General features: G+C 41.3%; 1 pseudogene across 1 annotated transcript in view; it reads left to right on the top strand.

Moving 5' to 3' along the window:
* The window catches only part of LOC307257502, a 13579-nt pseudogene that overhangs the window by 175 nt on the left and 5904 nt on the right, over window positions 1-7500 (top strand). The window contains exons 2-3 of the transcript XR_013845609.1: window positions 5849-6032; window positions 6985-7077. The product of XR_013845609.1 is annotated as an uncharacterized misc_RNA (transcript). The remainder of the gene's footprint in view (window positions 1-5848; window positions 6033-6984; window positions 7078-7500) is intronic.

Genomic DNA, 7500 nt, shown 5'->3' with positions numbered 1-7500 from the left:
CCCTTCGCGTCCAGGCGAAATGACAAGTGAATTTTTCCGGGGTTAACTTTTTATAAATTGAGACCACAGCGTCACTCTATGATTCAGATTTAATTTTTTAAGTTTGTTAGCTCGTTTACAGACACTGTTAAACACTGTAAACAACTTAGTTTACGTTATAAAATCAGTAGACATGGCGTGATGGCGGACCTGTCCTCACGCCGTGCTGCTGCTTCAGCGTCTTCTCGACTTAAACCGATCATTTACCAAACTAATGACGGACAAGTGATTGTGGAAGATGAAATACTGAACTTTCTTGTGGTTAAAATGAGAACCTTAAGCCACGATGAGATTGTTTTGCTGGTGACTAGTACGTTTACTTCCGAACGGATTGACGCCGCCAAGAAGGCTTTGTTTGAGGTGTGCCCTGACACTTCTCAGCGCTGTACTGCCTTCAAAGGCCAACAGAAAGACACTAATAACGTTAAACTGTGCATGAAAGTGCTAAACGAGTGTGGGGAGGATATCCCGAGATTTGTGTCCTACTTTTTGGACGATCTGCCACCCGTCTCGTTCAATCATATAGATGTTTCAACACTGCTCGGCAGAATGCAACAAATAAACAAAGAGATGTGCTGCATGAAAAGTGCCCTGGAAGCTCAGACAAATGTCTGTCAAAGTTTGCGGGAGATGACAGCTGCCTTCGATGTTCGTCTGACTGCCGTGGAGCAGCCGCTCCCCTCAACGTTGGGCCCCGTGGCTGCTGACGGGTCAGATGTGACAGATGTGACAGTCCAGGAGACCACAGCCCCAACATCAGCTGTGACGTCTCGGTCACCGTGTCAAGCGCATTCCCCTGCATGGACCACGATAGTAAAGAAAGCGGGTCGTAGTAAGCCGGCACCGGGAAACTCTGCTGTTCAGCACAGGCCTCGCCTGGGAAAAACGTCAGCGAGATTGGAGCGAAAAAAGACTGGAATAATTGGTACGGGCACGGCGGGCAACATAAAAACTATCACAACAAAGATGGTGAGTGTCTTTGTCTCAAAGTTTGACCCTAATCTAGATGCCATCACTCTCTCTGACTATTTGAAAGATAAACTGGATCGGGAAGTGAAATGTCGTAAAATTGAAACAACTTTAAGTAGATTCAGCTCTTTTTGTGTCACTGCTGAATGTGACAATGTAGCGGAGATGTATGATCCTCATCTGTGGCCTGCTGGTGCTTTTGTTCGCCGGTATTTTGAGCCACGCCAGGCTAAAGTTGCTGGTGGGGGGGCGGTTCGATTGGAAGCTAATCCACGCTACCTGTTACCTGCGCCACAGCCTGTGGTTTCTGATGGGGAGTCCCTTTCTGCTGTCAGCCAGCTAACAAGCGAATGCTGATGTGACTGGTGCGCCCGAACAATATCCCGTAATGAAGAACAATATGCGGATTGTATCGTACAATGTACGCGGTCTACGTGTGGGACACACTGCTACAGATAAATCAAGACGCTTTGTTGTTGATACATTGTTGAATGAGTGTGATATTCTGTGTCTCCAAGAGACCTGGCTTGCCAAACAGGATCTAGACAAGTTAAATACAATACACAGGGATTTTCATGGTGCAGGGGAATCCACCACTGACCTAAGCATGAAAATAGTTAAAGGTAGAATAGCAGGTGGAGTGGCCATCCTTTGGAACCGTAGATATGACCCAATGGTGAAAGTGATTAGATTAAATGTTGATTGGGCCATAGGGTTAGAAGTATGCTTTAATGGCAAGAGGATTACCATTTTAAATATATATACACCATGTGAATCATATAAGGCTGAGGATGAATTTTTGAACAGACTAGCTTTTATCCACTCCTTCATTGAGGACAATGATTCTACTTGTGTGTATGTCTATGGGGATTTTAATGCTGATATATCAGATAGCAATTCTCTTTTTGCAAAACATCTGGTACATTTTTGTAATGACAATAATCTTATCATATCTAGTAAAGTATTCTTACCTGATAATAGTTTTACCTATGTAAGTGAGGCATGGCATACAACCTCCTGGCTTGACCACTGTCTGTGCACAGCAGATGCTCATGCCTCTCTAGAAAATATGGAGATTTGCTATGGTCTGGCTACCTCTGACCACATTCCTATAGCTATGTTGTTAAATGTTGACACTGTGCCCCTCCTGGTGGATACTGGGAATTCGGGCAACTCAGTGAAATTAAACTGGGCTAATCTATCTAAAGAGGACATTGATAGATATACTGGTTTAACTGACAGCTTATTGAATCATGTTGTATTGCCGAGGGATGCCATTATGTGTCTAAACATGAACTGTACTGACACACAGCATGCTGCTGACATATGTGACTTTTATGATAACATTACAAAAGTTTTAAATACCTCTGCTAGGTCTTTCTGCAGTCATAATAAGGTGGTTAACATCAAACCTGGGTGGAAGGAGTATGTGTCTGAACACCATGCTGCAGCAAGGGAAGCCTTTAAACTTTGGACTGATGCAGGAAGGCCTAGACAGGGTGATGTGTTTGAGTGTAAAAAACAAGCTAATGCCAGATATAAATATGCTCTTCGTCATATTAAGACAAAAGAGAATACTATTACAGCGGACTTGCTTGCTAGGAATTTACAAAAGAACAACTATGTTGACTTTTGGAAAGCAATCAAAGTGATGAATAACCATAAAACGTCTTTACCACATGACATTGAAGGTATCTGTGGTTCAGATAACATTGCAAACTTATGGCGTGAGCATTATATCAAGCTGTTCAACTGTGTCAAGAGTAATGTTGTTGCTGTTAATAATGTTGATTTGGACACTAATGTTACAGTAAGCCCAGCAGAGGTGGCACATGCTATTGAGACGCTTGATAACAACAAAACATGTGGTACAGATGGTATTGCTGCAGAGCATCTTAAGCATGCCAGCTATAGGCTCTCTCCACTGTTAGCCATGTGTTTCACTGGTATCATGGTGCATGGTGTTCTCCCTGACTCCATCTTGTCTGTTTTGCTGGTTCCTGTGCTTAAGGAGAAGGCTGGAAAATTAAACAGCATGGACAATTATAGGCCAATTGCCCTTGCCAGTACTCTGTCTAAGGTGCTGGAAAAAATTATTTTAAATAGGATGGAAATGTATGTATTAACTACAGAAAATCAATTTGGATTCAAGAGAAAACATAGTACTGATTTATGCATTTATGCTCTAAAGGAGATTGTCGCTAAATATCAACGCCAAAACACCTCTGTGTTTCTCTGTTTCATTGATGCCTCTAAGGCATTCGATAGAATCAACCATGCAAAACTATTTGGAAAACTACTTATGAGAGATGTTCCTAAATATATTGTCAGAATTCTAATGTATTGGTATGCTCAGCAAACATTCCAGGTCAAATGGGATAATACTGTTTCTGATCCTTTTCATGTGGCGAATGGGGTCCGTCAAGGAGGAATCTTATCTCCTATTCTTTTTAATGTATATATGGATGACCTTTCAAGACAGCTAAATGAATGTAAAACAGGATGTATTGTGGGAGATCAAGTTGTGAATCATCTCATGTATGCTGATGACCTGGTTTTACTTTGTCCATATTCTGTTGGGTTACAAGAGCTGTTGAGGATATGTACACAATATGGAAGAGATTTTGACATTAACTATAATGCCAAAAAGAGTAAGGTCGTTGTTGTGAGATCTAGAGAGGACAGAAAATCCTCTTTTCCTGTTTTCCACCTCTCAAATGGACTATTAGAAATATCCAGGGAATTAAAATATCTAGGACATGTCTTCTCAGATGATCTCATGGATGACAGTGACATTCGTCGTCAATGGTGTAAAATATATGCACAGGCCAACATGATGTTGAGGAAATTTTCCATGTGTTCCACAGATGTTAAGTGTGCTCTGTTTAGGGCTTATGTCACGCCGCTGTATACAGCTCATCTCTGGTCCTCTTACAGAGTGAGAAGTATGCAGAGGCTTAGAGTGGCATATAATGATGCCATGAGGTTGTTGCTCCGTGTTCCTAGGTGGCACAGTGCTAGCCAGTTATTTGTGTCCTCTAATGTACCTACATGTCAGGCACTGTTGCGAAAGTTGATGTTCAGTTTCATGTGTCGTTTGGATTTGTCAGAGAATGGCATCATTATGGGCTTAACCAACCCTATGATGGGCTATCGGTTCACATCCAGGCTTCGAAAGCATTGGCATGATAGCTTGCACCTATTTTAGTACAGTATTTTATTGAGTAATGTATTTTAATGTGTTCTATGTGTGTGTGTATGTTGGATGTGAGTGGACCATCTGAGTCCTTAATAAAGATTATTATAGTAGGCTTATTTAATTTATTTTGGTTAATCTGACACACTCGAGTAGAAAATAAAAATGAACAGGCCTAATATTTCTGTTGAAATATTTGTAGTCCTGTTTAGTGGTAAAGCTATGTGTGAATCTCGAAACATTAGAATACCGTTCAAAAGTTCATTTATTTCAGTAATTCAACTTAAAAGGTGAAAATAATTTATTATATAGACTCATTACATGCAAAGTGAGACATCTCAAGCCTTTATTTGTTATCATTTTGATTATTATAGTTTACAGCTTATGAAAACCCCACATTCAAAATCTAAAAAAAATGAATATCACATGAAATCAAGAAACAAAGTGATTTTAAATACAGAAATGTCGGCCCTCTATAAAGTATAATCATCCATATGTACTTGGTTTGGGCCCCTTTTGCATGAATTCTTGCCTCAATTCCAATTCATTTTCCATGATATTCTAATAATATGAGTTTCACCTGTATGTGTGGATGTTTCCTTGCCCTTATAAAAACATTGATGAAAAAGTGCTGAAAAAAATGTATTGATTGAAAAACATTGTGATAATCTTTCAGGCTTCTATAGTTGCAGCCTTTCCAACGTGCGATTCTCTTCTCGCGCGCGTGTGTGTGTGTGTGTGTGTGTGTGTGTGTGTGTGTGTGTGTGTGTGTGTGTGTGTGTGTGTGTGTGTGTGTGTGTGTGTGTGTGTGTGTGTGTGTGTGTGTGTGTGTGTGTGTGTGTGTGTGTGTGTGTGTGTGTGTGTGTGTGTGTGTGTGTGTGTGTGTGTGTGTGTGTGTGTGTGTGTGTGTGTGTGTGTGTGTGTGTGTGTGTGTGTGTGTGTGTGTGTGTGTGTGTGTGTGTAGTAGCAGCAGCAGTCACTGGCATTGAAGTTCTTTAGTCCCAGGCCCCTCTCAACAATGTGATATTTAGAAGCAGAAAAACCCAAGTGAAGAGAGCAACACCTGAGACACTAATAAACACAGCAAGGACACAGGGGAACATAGTGGAAAACATATATATATTTTTTTTTAGACATATCAAAAACAATACAAAACTAAATGAAAAGCACAAAAATACAACAAACAAAATTTATGTTTAAAAGACTTCACAAAAAGAAAACAAATTATCTGTATTGATGTGACATGCCCGAAAAGGAGCAGGAAGAAGTATACACTTATTTAATCCTACCCCTTAAACAGTAAAAAAAAAAAACTGTGAAAACCAGTGATTTCAAATAAAATATTTTAAAATAAAATGAGATAAGGAAGTCAATTTACAATGCAATTATTTTTTAAATAAAAAAATAAAATAGTATTTATTTATTTAAAAACATTTTTAAGATATTTAATTTTGGTATTTTTATGCTTTATTTGATAGTGCAGAGACAGAGTTGAAATGGGGCAGAGAGGGGAGTGACATGCAGAGAACGACCGCGGGCTGGAATCGAACCCGGGTCCGCTGCTGGCCGAGGCCCATGGGGGCGGGGGGGCGCCCTACCAACTGAGCTAAGTCCTAAAATAGTATTTGTTGGTTGTGTTTTCAGGAGAAGATGGCCGCTCTGATGGACAGCTTGTGTTCTGACGTCGTGGAGAAAATCCTTCAGATGCTTCAAGACGCTACAGTGGATCTGGAGGGGAACAAAGCATCTCTACCGGGCCAAGATAGTAATCCCCCTCTAACGGCCTATAACACATCTAAACCAGACCGTACACCGTTTTCAGCCCAAGGTAGGACCCCATCTATAACGGCCAAAGATACTTATCCCCCTATTACAGACCAAGATAGTAACCCCCCTTTAACATACTCTGATACATCTAAACCAGGCCTTACACCTCTATCAAATACATCTACACATGGCCTAACACCTTTAACAGCCCAAGATAGTAATTTACCTTCTCTCTGTCTCCCCATTTCAACTCTGTACTGTCTAATAAAGCTTGAAAATGCCACTTTCCTCAGTTTAGTTTTACGTTCATAAATATGACTTGTTCTTCTTAAACAAGTTTTTCTTATCAATACATTTATTATCATTAACCTAATAACAGCAAGCTAGTAAACTGCAAGGGTTTTACTAATACATTTTTTAGATTTTTTTATTTTTTTTTAAGATTATTTTTGTCATTTTCAAGCTTTATTAGACAGTACAGAGTTGAAATGGGGAGAAAGAGAGAGAGACAGAGAGAGGGGGAGAGAGAGAGAGACAGAGAGAGAGGGAGAGACAGAGGGAGAGAGAGAGAGACAGAGAGAGAGGGGGGATAACCTGCAGTAAAGGTCCACGGGTCGTACTCGAACCTGCGACCATTGCAACGAAGGCCGGAGCCAATATGGTACACGCTCTATCCACTACGCCACAGGAGCGCCCTTTTTAGACATTTGAGGGTTGCAAATTAACGTCATCAGCAAAATCGCCCAAGATATCGAGATTATAATTTTGTCAATTTTGCCCTTCACGCACGCTCGCTCACTCACTCACTCACTCACTCACTCACTCACTCACTCACTCACTCACTCACTCACTCACTCACTCACTCACTCACTCACTCACTCACTCACTCACTCACTCACACACACACCCTTAACCCTTACCGACTTGCTTTTCTAAATATTGTAATCGGCCATTTAGAAAAAAAAAAAAAAAAATTCTGTCGACCACTTAACATCTTTGTTGTGTTGTTGTAGATGGATCTGTCTCCATGGTAACATCTGCTGAAGCCACGCCCCCTCTGATTGATGTCCCCGATCACGAATACGCAGCGCCACCTATAGGAAGAGGTAGGAACTGCAAGAAAAAAACACATTAAAACCACCAAGGGGGGCCCCCTTAGCTCAGTTGGTAGGGCGTCCCCCCCCCCCCATGGGCCTCGGCCAGCAGCGGACCCGGGTTTGATTCCAGCCCGCGGTCATTCTCTGCATGTCACTCCCCTCTCTGCCCCATTTCAACTCTGTCTCTACACAATCAATAAAGCATAAAAATGCCAAAAAAATATCTTAAAAAAAAACACCACGATTTCATGACGATTACCTCACCACTATAACTCATGATTGTGTGTGTGTGTGTGTGTGTGTGTGTGTGTGTGTGTGTGTGTGTGTGTGTGTGTGTGTGTGTGTGTGTGTGTGTGTGTGTGTGTGTGTGTGTGTGTGTGTGTGTGTGTGTGTGTGTGTGTGTGTGTGTGTGTGTGTGTGTGTGTGTGTGTG

The sequence above is a fragment of the Ammodytes marinus genome, assembly GCF_949987685.1.
Source record: "Ammodytes marinus genome assembly, chromosome: 11".
Taxonomy (NCBI): domain Eukaryota; kingdom Metazoa; phylum Chordata; class Actinopteri; order Uranoscopiformes; family Ammodytidae; genus Ammodytes; species Ammodytes marinus.
The sequence above is the reverse complement of the archived record's forward strand: the minus strand, read 5'-3'. Positions and strand labels throughout refer to the sequence as shown.